The 10,914-nt window shown below is 44.9% G+C and overlaps 1 pseudogene; it reads left to right on the top strand.

The window, feature by feature from the left end:
• The first annotated feature begins 321 nt into the window (after positions 1–321).
• LOC128846066 (paired amphipathic helix protein Sin3a-like) lies at positions 322–7,843 on the top strand (annotated as a pseudogene).
• Positions 7,844–10,914: the final 3,071 nt, after the last annotated feature.

A 10,914-nucleotide genomic window follows, 5' to 3' on the forward strand; every position in this document is an offset into this window, starting at 1 on the left:
GGTTTATGTTCTGTTGAATGCCCTCATCATCACCCTGGTTAGTGGGGTATAGCCATGCATTTGTGGCCTATTTAACCTTCTGTAAAATAACATAGCCACAAAACCAATCTAAAGATTCATGGCCATTCCTGGAGAATTTTGCTATGCACGTTGTACCACATTTGAAGTCCTTCTGAAACTTTCTGCTGTTTCAGTGGGCAATGGGCACTGAGCAGAAGCCTTACTGCCTCCAGCTTGTCTGGTCTAGGGTTTTATCCTGCACCCATCAATGTGGTATCTTAGCATCTCTTAGCTTCTGTTTTGTTTTTTGTTGCTGCTAAGGTTAAAGATGAAAGAGGAAGAGTGGCGAGAAGCCCAGAGAGGATTCAACAAGGTCTGGAGGGAGCAGAATGAGAAACATTACCTGAAATCCCTGGATCACCAGGGCATCAGCTTCAAACAGAATGACACCAAGGCCCTGTATGTAATATGTGTAGGCCCTTGACACCAGAACTTGGGTTGTTGTGATGGATAATGTGAACTCTGGCCCTTCCCCCATAGGGTTTGGGCTTGTAATGAAAGAGGAAATCCAGTTCACTGGCAGTGCTTTGTACAAGGGTCTTAAAGACGTGGTAAGTTGCATATGTGAGACTCACCCATGCTCTGTGTATTTTGTCTTCCTCCCTCAGAGGCAAGAGCAGGCATCAGAAGATAATGCTGGAGTACCCATAGGCCCACACCTGTCACTAGCCTATGAGGACAGGCAAATCCTGGAGGATGCTGCTTCTCTTTATCATCCACCACGTGAAACAGCAGACAGGAATTCAGAAAGAGGACAAGTACAAAATCAAGCAGATCATGTACCACTTCATTCCGGACATGCTGTTTGCTGGGTGGTGCGAGCTCTCAGACGTGGAGGAGGAAATGGATGTGGATGAAGCCACTGGGGCTGCGAAAAAGCACAACGGAGTTGGGGGCAGCCTCCCTAAAGCCAAGCTGCTGTTCAGCAACACAGCGGCCCAGAAGCTACCTGGGGGAGGGGCGGAGGGGGCATGAAGTGTACAACCTCTTCTATGTCAACAACAACTGGTACATCTTCATGCGGCTTCACCAAATCCTATGCTTGCTGCTGCTGAGGATTTGCACCCAGGCTGAGCGGCAAATCGAAGAGGAGAACCGGGAAAGGGAATGGGAGCGGGAAGTGCTAGGCATAAAATGAGACAAGAATGACCGCCCAGTGTGTGGATCTGGTACTTGATCTGTTTCCTGGTGTCTTGAGGAATCTGTGTTCCTCCCTCTCACCTGCCTTTAGGTCTTGTCTCTGTAAAATCCGGTACCTGCATTTTGGTAGTTTCCAAAATGTGAAATATAAGGATGCTGGTGGGCACTGAATGTAGCACAACGTGTTATCAAGGAGGAGATCTCTAGACCTGACCCTGGGGCTTGGAACATCCTACTTCATGGGGCTGTGGGGGAGAGGTGTGGTATTTTGTATTGCTTTAACACTCCTTGCCAGCTGAATTTCTTAATTTTGGGTTGCGCTATTTTTCTACCTCATGAATTTACAAGTTGGATAAAAATCTTCTCTTGCCCCAAGCTTGTTATAAAATATCTCAGAGGAGGAGTCAGCCCCTGGCAATTGACAAAGCAGTCAGTTTTGGCTCTGGTATTAAAAAGTGTGTCTCCTTTTAAACTGGTGTTCAAATGATTTACCGACTAAAGAAAGCAGGGCAGGCCAAACCCAAGTAAGTCCAGGCAGTCCTATGTAGACCAGTAAAGAGCCTCCTTGATCTTCCATTTTCTGTTACAATCTTCGTGTAATCTGAGTGGTTCCAGCAAATATATGTATTTAGAATTCTCCAAGGGCTGGTTTCCTTAGTGGTGATAATGCTACAGTACTAAACTGCCTATGGCTGCCTGTTTCCGGCCAGCTAAAACCAGAGTAAAGTAGCTAATTTGGATTGAAGCAAAGGAGGAAGTGTGGACAGTCTTTGTTGGCCTTGAGGGAGGCAGAGGTGTTTGAACCTAGAACAATTAAAAACAAACAGAAAACACAGAGAACTTTTCAAATTCCCTTTAAATTGGCATTGTTCCTTAACCAGTATTTTTAAAAACTTTATTTTCATCTTCCCTTGATGCCTATACCGCAGTGATGAGTGTTAGTTCAAAACTGGGTGTATCCTGAATGGCTTTTTTCATTTTCCTCCCCTTTTTACTATGTTTCTGCTACAGCCCACAAAACCTTTTAGAAGCGACATTAGCACATTCAGCTTGGAAAGGCGGTAACTGTCTGTGTAGCTTGCTCTGGATAAGGTGCTGGAGAAACAGGAGACCTGGGTTCTGGTTCGAGCTCTGCTACTTAGTTACTCTGTGACCTCAGGCAAGTTGCTTCCCCCAACCCCCTTGGTTTCTGTTTTACATTCTTCAAGGCGGGGCCTAGTTGGTTGTGTGTCTGAATGGTGGCAAGCACAGAGGGGTCGCAGATATAGTTTGGGACCTCTGGGTGCTAGTGAAATACAAGTTAATAATAATGTGCAAAGCGTATATTTCATAAGAGCCCTAGGACATATCTGCATTCATATCTTTTTGGTGAGGTCTCTGCTTTAATGGTGTGCATAATGTTGTTTTGGTAGCAAGAACCTCTTTAGTTCTCTTTAGTTCTGAGAATTTTACCACCTCTGCCCTCCTCCGTGAGGCCTCTGACGGGTTACAGACCTGGCATTAATTTAAAAAGCTCTCATTTAAAGTCTTACAATATTGTTCCTTGTTTTATTGACCATCCTGGTAATTCATCAATTTGTCTGAGACCTTCAACATGTGGCCCTTTTGCTCCCAGAACTCATAGTGGGCCTGTAGGAACTGCCTTTGAGGGGTGTAGTTCATGTTACACCTTCTCTTCCTCTAGTGGATATTGATGTGGAGGATTACTACCCAGCTTTCAGAGGGGTAGCCGTGTTAGTCTGTATCAGTAAAAACAACAAGGAGTCCTTGTGGCACCTTAGAGACTAACACATTTATTTGGGCATAAGCTTTTGTGGGCTATAACCCACTTCATCAGATGCATGGACTGGAAAATACAGTAAGCAGGTATAAATATACAGCACATGAAAAGATGGGAGTTGCCTTACCAAGTGCAGACTGTCCTCCACTATCCAAGAGATGCCTAGTATCAGGTGGGACCACATTTGAAGTGTTCTCTTGCTCTTAGGAAACCTGAAGCATTTGTAAACACAAGGACCAAAACTGTAAGGACTCTTGGAAAAGGTTCTGTATTTCTTTTGAATAACAACTTCTTCTGGATTTCACACACGCTGGCTGGCTCTTGAAGCTGGTATATTTGTGGCTTTTAGCTGCTTGTTGTCACTTGAACTCTGTAAGCCCAAGTGTCGACTCTCACATGCTGGCTACCTCGATGATCCAATTTCTATGGAGAATTGTTAAGCACAAATTAGAGTATAAAGACAGGGCTAAAAACAAGTTCTTAATTTCAGTTTTGACAGGAAATCGGCAGTCAACCGGCTCTTTATTTAAATTTGGGAATATAATTAATAATTAGAATTTGATTTAATTATTTTTAATTTCCCCTCCAGAAACAACCAACTAATCAACCTTTGGATTTGGTGTAGCGATTCCATGGCAAGAGAATTGCCTAACAAGCCCTTCCCGCGTACCTCGATGGTCTAAATCTTTGCCAGCTGTCAGGCATTTCCTTCATAATGCTCACTTAAAGGTTATTAATCCGTAGTTACTTTGTATGTGTAACTGTACTTTGCCAGCATCATTATTTATTTTAAAGGACACAATGTTTTCCAATGGGTGTAGTAGTAATTCACAGTAGAAGAGGCTACTATGTTCATAACCTACATAATTGTTTTTTAGTTTTAATACTTAGATGGCTAGAATTTTTTTTTTCCCTGTGGTTTGACCAGACAGAGGTTTGAAGCAGGAATTTTGAAGGGTATGTTCATTTCTAATCTGCATTGATGGACATATTCTTTAGCTGGTTCTGAGACTTGCATGGTGCATAGTGGAGAAGAACTGGAAATCTGACCAATTCTGCCACAGCGTATATGTATGCAGGGGAGATAAAATAGTTTCTCATCAATTATAGCTTTTGACATAAGTGTTTGCATGCAAACATGTAAGTCTAGAAGTGCAGGCAAATGATGAAGGCTCAGCCTGGCTTGTTTTGATTAATGTCAAACTCTGCTTGTTGCCACATGGAGAAGTTTATTTTGGAGATTTTCTTAGTGTTCTCTTTTGTCTACGGCCTGACTGCAGAAGGCAGGTTGTCCATAGTGCACACTAGTGCAAAGGCCTCTGACTGACTTGGGTGGGGAAAGGGGGCTACTGGAGTATACAGTGCACCAAGTCCAGAGGCATTTAAAACCACTTCACTAACTCCTCTTCTCTGTGTCCTTCCTGCTCCCAGCTTCAGCACACAGTGAGCGATGAGATCTGCATGCAGGTGACAGAGCTTTACCTGTTGGAGAATAGCAACGGAGCTACCGGAGGCCTGCTGTCCTCACAGTCATCTCGGGCCCTTGTGGAGGCCACGTACCAGCGCAAAGCCGAGCAGCTCATGTCAGACAAGAACTGTTAAAAGGTAAAATCCATATCTGCCTGCAGTGACGCTTGGAGGAGGACTCCTGGAGGAGCTTGCTGAGAGAGGAGGGGAAGTACGAAGGCTCTCTGAGAAAGGAGAATGGGCTCAGCTTTTCATTTTACGTAACTCTCCAAATATCCCAAGGACCTCTGGACACCTGTGTGCTCCGCAGCTGTCATAGAGCTTGAGAGGGTGACCTGATTGTGCATTCTAGCCTGGTGGAGCTGCCGAGTACCTGCTCTGTGACTGTCGGTCTTAATATAGCCCTTGGCGGGGCTTGCATCAATCCAGACAGGAACTGTAGAACGAACAGGAAAAACAGAAGAATATTTCTATAAAGAGTTCCTCGGAAATGGGACATTTGCAAGGAAGATGGAAAAATACGTATCCTGAAGGAAAGCTGGGATTTGTCTCTGTATTTCTCATTGTACCAAAAGCCAGAGTAATACTGTATTGAGTGATTGCTGTCACTAGGCTTTTAATCTCTGTCTCTCCCTCCCTCCTGTGGGGTGGGTCACTGACGCTTTCCACCTTTTTCTCCATCTCATCCATTGTAGACTGTAACGGTCTCTTACTAATATTTGTCACCTCTGCGTTAAATAAACCTGACTCAGTTCAAATCAAATTCATACTTCTCGTCGCTGTGAAATCAGAAGTGGCCGGGCCCATCTTGAACTAGTGAAATTCATTGATAATGGCTTTGATATTTATAGGGCGTCTCTGTGTTCCCGATGAGAGTCTCAAAATAAGCAGGGAAGCAAAGAATTGAAACTGCACAAATTGATCAGAAAACAGCATGCTGCTAAAAGGGGTCCAGCCCCTTCTTTGCCTTTATAAACATCCCAATTTCGAGGAAACTCTGTGGGTAACAGAGAGATTTTTTCTGATCGTTAATAAAATACCAACTGTTCACTGCAGCAATTCATGCTTTTTTCTTCCACCTCTCTTTAAGTATGTCATGGTTCTCTATCCAGGAATTCTCTTCTGCCCATATATGTAGAATAATTTCTTTCTCCTTTTACCCTCTGTTAGATTAGCTCCTTAGTGATCTAGAACTTTCCACTCATTGTCAAAACTCCTTCTGTGTTCAGATTGTGTAACTGGGGCTAGTATCCTACCGTTGTTCCCAGCAAAGTGGAAGGCACAGTATTATGCTGGAGAGTTGCATAAAGTTTATTGGATTTATTTTTCTGAATAAGTGGTTACTAAGTCTCCTTCCAAATTCTGCTTTGTAGCTGATGTTCATTCAGAGCAGAGGCCAGGTCCAATTAACCATCGAGCTGCTGGACACCGAAGAGGAGAACTTGGATGACTCCGTAGAGGCAGAGGTAAGAGCCAATTGTCCTTGGAGTTCAGCTGCAGCTATTAAGCATGTAAAGTTTAAATGGGGGTATAACTGGATGAAGATGGCAGAGCTGTCAGTGTTTCAGATGCTATAGTTTATGACCTGCTTCTAGTCCTACAGGACACATTCATTCTGTGACACAGTGCACTCAGTGAATTGGGTTGAACAAGCCTTGTTGGCATCTCTTATTAAGAATTTCAAAAACCAGACAGTGCAGGGGCATATAGGGGGAGGGATAGCTCAGTGGTTTGAGCATTGGCCTGCTAAACCCAGGGTTGTGAGTTCAATCCTTGAGGGGGCCACTTAAGGATCTGGGACAACAATCAGTACTTGGTCCTGCTAGTGAAGGCAGGGGGCTGGACTCGATGACCTTTCAGGGTCCCTTCCAGTTCTATGATATAGGTATGTCCATCCATGGGGGGAGAGTGAGTGGAACCTGTGTGAAATATATGGAGTCTCCAAAGGTTGCTTTTCTTTCATCCACTTCCAACCAAACCCCTTCAGAGTTGGGTTTGAATTGTTTGATTTGGCAGATGTTGGTTAACCCCTTGTGTTCTGTGCCCAATTTCAGCGTTGGTCAGACTACGTAGAGCGGTACGTCAACTCTGATTCTGCCTCTCCCGAACTTCGGGAACACCTGGCCCAGAAGCCGGTTTTCCTGCCAAGGTGAGTGAACAAGCTGTGGCTGTGAAAAGTGACACGCAGACCACAAGTACCCATGTCAGCAGAGGGAGAAAATCTTACTCTGTCACAGTGTTGGCTATTGCAGTCTCTTGTTTGTTTTTAGTACTCTGCCACTTTAGAAGACATTAACCTGGGAGTAGCATATAGAGACACAGTGCTGCTGTTTATTCCAAGAGCCCACCCTGGCCTCCTGCTCTCCAGTGACTGAGAGAGAGCATAGTCCACAGGCTGCAGAGAGGTCAGGGTTTGGGGAGTCACCAGCCCCGTTTTTTTTTTGGCAATCCTGCCTTTGCTTACAATAGCCCTCTAGCTGAGTGCAGAAGGTGCTGAGTCAGCGCTTTTCGCTAGCAGGAAGTTGGTTGCAAAACAGCTTTGAAAGGCCCTCACTCTCTGTAAACAGCTGAGATCAGTGGGTTGGCTTATGGTAGACACATGAGCCTAACCGACTTTAATTTGTGACCATTCCACTCTGAGCAATACTTTGGGTTCCGAAGGGCTGGCCTGGAGCCACCAGATATGCCCAGCCTAGTGGACAGAGGATGAGCACTAATCCCAGCAGGGATTCTCTGGTTTACAGGAACCTGAGGCGGATCCGTAAGTGTCAGCGTGGTCGGGAGCAGCAGGAGAAGGAAGGGAAGGAGGGAAACAGTAAGAAGTCCATGGAGAATGTGGAGAGCTTGGACAAGCTGGAGTGTAAATTCAAACTGAACTCCTATAAGATGGTGCACATCAGGGGTCAGCAACCTCTGGCACACGGCTCGCCAGGGTAAGCACCCTGGGGCCGGGCCAGTTTGTTTACCTGCTGCGTCGGCAGGTTTGGCCGATGGCGGCTCCCGCTGGCCGCGGTTCGCCGCTCCAGGCCAATGGGGGCAGCGGGAAGCCGCGGCCAGCACATACCTTGGCCCGTGCTAAACATCTCAAATCTGTTGGCCTAGGGAAGTGGATTTGTTTTTGCTTTTTAAGTGTTTCGTGATCTTTTGTCTCTCCCGTTTCTGTAGTCCCATGAAAGAGTGAGCAAGCGGCTGCACCAGCGATTCCAAGCCTGGGTGGACAAATGGACCAAGGAGCATGTGACCCGTGAAATGGCAGCTGAGACAAACAAGTGGCTAATGGGAGAAGGGTTGGAGGGTTTGGTGCCCTGTACCACTACCTGTGATACAGAGACCCTGCACTTTGTGAGCATTAACAAGTACCGTGTCAAATACGGCACAATATTCAAGACACCGTAAAGTCCCTGAGTGAGGGAAGATCACGTGGTGTGTGTATGTATGTGCGTATCCAGGAAACAAGGAAGATGCCTTTCTCCCCTCACTGTGTATCTCCGTAACATGGCCAGTTGACTAGTGCACAGCTGATACATCCTGTCACCAGCGGGATTCGGTTTAGGAAAACGGATCTCTACAACCCTAAGCTGGAACTCTTGCCAACAGGCCTCTGACTTCAGCGTGCACTGTGGAGGGAAGGATCCTTTTCAGAACTGAGTGATCCTAGAGAAATGCAGCTAGCTCATATGCACCATCACTTCTGAGACTAACTCCTCAATGGCCTGAACTTCAAGGGAAGAGAACTGGATGTTGCATACATCCTGACAGGAGTGGTGCATTTAAAGTTACATGCTCAGATATGTCGTGAAACTAGAGGTGCCTATAACAACTGGATTCTCAGCAGAAACAACACAATTTTAACATGTTCCCCTTCCTTTTTTGTAAATAAATGTACATATTGTCAATTTTTTTTCCTTTTTTTATTAAAGGAAATATGCTTGATGTGCTAGTATAACTGTACCAGCTTCTTGTGTACCATAGTACCAGGTGGCTTGAGAGTGAGTACCAACAAACAGACCTATGGAGACATTTATTACACTTTTTACCAAAGGGAGTTATCGTTGTAGTGCTTTTGTGTGGAAATTGTTCTCTCCTTTCTTTTGTAAATAAAAATACATCTTGGTTCTTATTGAGGAAGACACTCGCTCACCCACGGCCCTGTTCCTGTTCTGAAAGGCACCATGCAGTTTGCAGTGCATAGAGGGGACATTTGACCATTTTATTATTGGCTTCATAATCTGAAGTGTTGCTGAGCTACCTAGCTGGGGTTGATTGTGCTTATGTATTTTCCCTCTCAGTATTGGAGAAAACATCCTAAGTACCAAACCAGTATTTCATTAGAGCTGCTTTGTGTCTATGTCTGTGTGTGTGTGTGTGTGTGTGTGTGTGTGTGTGAGAGAGAGAACGGCAAGGCGGGTAGGCAGTGTGATGCATTTCACTAGTGAAATCCACAAATGGGATATATATATTTTAAGCATAGAAGTTTAGTGCTGGCAGATATTTAAGCACTGGAAGATTTTGGTTTTCAGACAAGTTGGCATGGACTTCGTAAGCCACGACAGACCCAACTGCACTGTCTCTCCTCAAAGGAGGCATCCTTTCCTTGCACAAAACAATGCTATCAGTTGTGCCCGAACAGCTTCCATGTCCCAGCTGGAGAGCTGTGAATGCAGCTTTGCTGTTTTTCAAAGTCCACTTCTGAAATCTGTCCCAGGGATTTCAAGACAGCTGGTTGTCCCCTCAGAACTGAGTTCTCTTCCCTTCCCTGGCAGAGAGATGGAGAAATTGGGGAGAGAGGGTCGGGGGAAGGCAATGGCTCCAGCCTTTGTGCAGCTGGGAGAGCAGAGTAGTGAAAATGCACGGCCTATAAGGGTCACTAGTCATTGGCAGCCAATGCACAGAGAGTAATTCCAGCCATTGTGATGGATGGGAGCCTCCTATGGAAAGAGGAAAAGAGAGTAAAGAGCCCACGGGGGAGTTTTCAGAGTTTGCCAGCAATAAGTTACCTGTCCCGTTTCTCCTCCTTTTGCTGTGTTCAGACAAGAAAGGGGTTTTATTGTGTCCTCTTCCATTTCAAAGGTTTTACACACGCTCCCCTGTGCCTCACCCCACCCTCAGGTGTTTCTTTTTAATATATGTTAAAGCTGATCTGGAAGTGGAAGTCAGGATGATTTAGACTTTACCAGCTTGGAAGTAATAGCTGCTGCTGCTTTGTGGGTGTTTTGTCCAAGAGTCTGTGCCTGCATGTTATTTGAGCGGAATGGGATTAACATGGCGGGATTCCTGCTGTTCAAGGTACCCAGGAAAAAAACCCAGTAAAACACAAGGCGATCTCCTCCTGCAGCAGGGTTTTCACCTACAGGTTGTGGAAGCAGAGAAAGAACTGACAGAAAGGAACTGCAATGCATGACAGCTCGTTAGCAAGAGTCAGGCTAACTGTAACCCTAATAACGCGAGATTTGTAGAAGCGAGGATTGTGTGAGGCGGGTGGGAAAGAACTGTGTGTGAAGTCGTTGTGACCTTGTATAGATAAGGTATAGAAAATATTGTATGTTGACTAGAGTCAAAACAAGTGAGGAAATAAGATATCAAGATGGCCTATGTATAAACAAAATGCAGCTGTCCCTCATTAGTTCTGTAATGAAAGGTATAAATGCTTGCTGTAATTAGTTACCTGAGAGAGACCTGCTTAGCTCTCTCCCTCTGCACAATTGTGAGAGTTAATAAAGCATCTGACTTGCTGTACCTAAACAAAAGAATGAGAACTCTGTTTTTCTCCGACAAGCTTTCATCCCTCTCGATGTCTGACTTCTGAGCTCCATGCTCTGATCCCAGACTGTACAATAGCAAGATTTCTTTTTACTTTAAATTGCTTTTTGTATTCTGTAATGTGATCCTTGGCCACCTATCCATGTGATGATTTCTATACAAATGTAAACTTGACTGTAGTGCAGTATTTCCATTAAAATATCAGGGCTAATCATTGTGTACAGATTTTTCTTCCTTCTTGATCATACACAATGAGATTTTGACACACACTCTCCTGAGGAAAGGGAGGAAGATGCATCTGATGGAATCACTCCTTTAATAAAAACAGAAGTAGAGGTGGTGGGAGAAGATAGTAGTAGACCTGAAAGTTTGATCTCTGTTTAGGACCCTCACAAATGACCAATGTTTGACTTACCCTAGCAGATAAATGTAAGGGTATCGCCTCTGGATTCCAGATACTAATTTGTAAGCAATTCCCAGTTCCTGTTCAGAGGTTATAAACTCTTTTTATTTTGTAGCAGTTGCAACATTCTGTGGTGGTCGAGAGCTAATAATTAGCCACCTCTTCCACTGGAGTTGGGAGGTTGCCCCCGTCCCCCCCAAATCCCTTGAGTCATTCTGGGAAACGCGGTAATACAATTTACCAGCCAGTGGAAATGTCAAAAAAAAAAATCTATCCCTCCGTCTTGTTAGCAGCAGGGCTGTTA

Source organism: Malaclemys terrapin, chromosome 12 (assembly GCF_027887155.1).
Source record: "Malaclemys terrapin pileata isolate rMalTer1 chromosome 12, rMalTer1.hap1, whole genome shotgun sequence".
Classification (NCBI taxonomy): domain Eukaryota; kingdom Metazoa; phylum Chordata; order Testudines; family Emydidae; genus Malaclemys; species Malaclemys terrapin.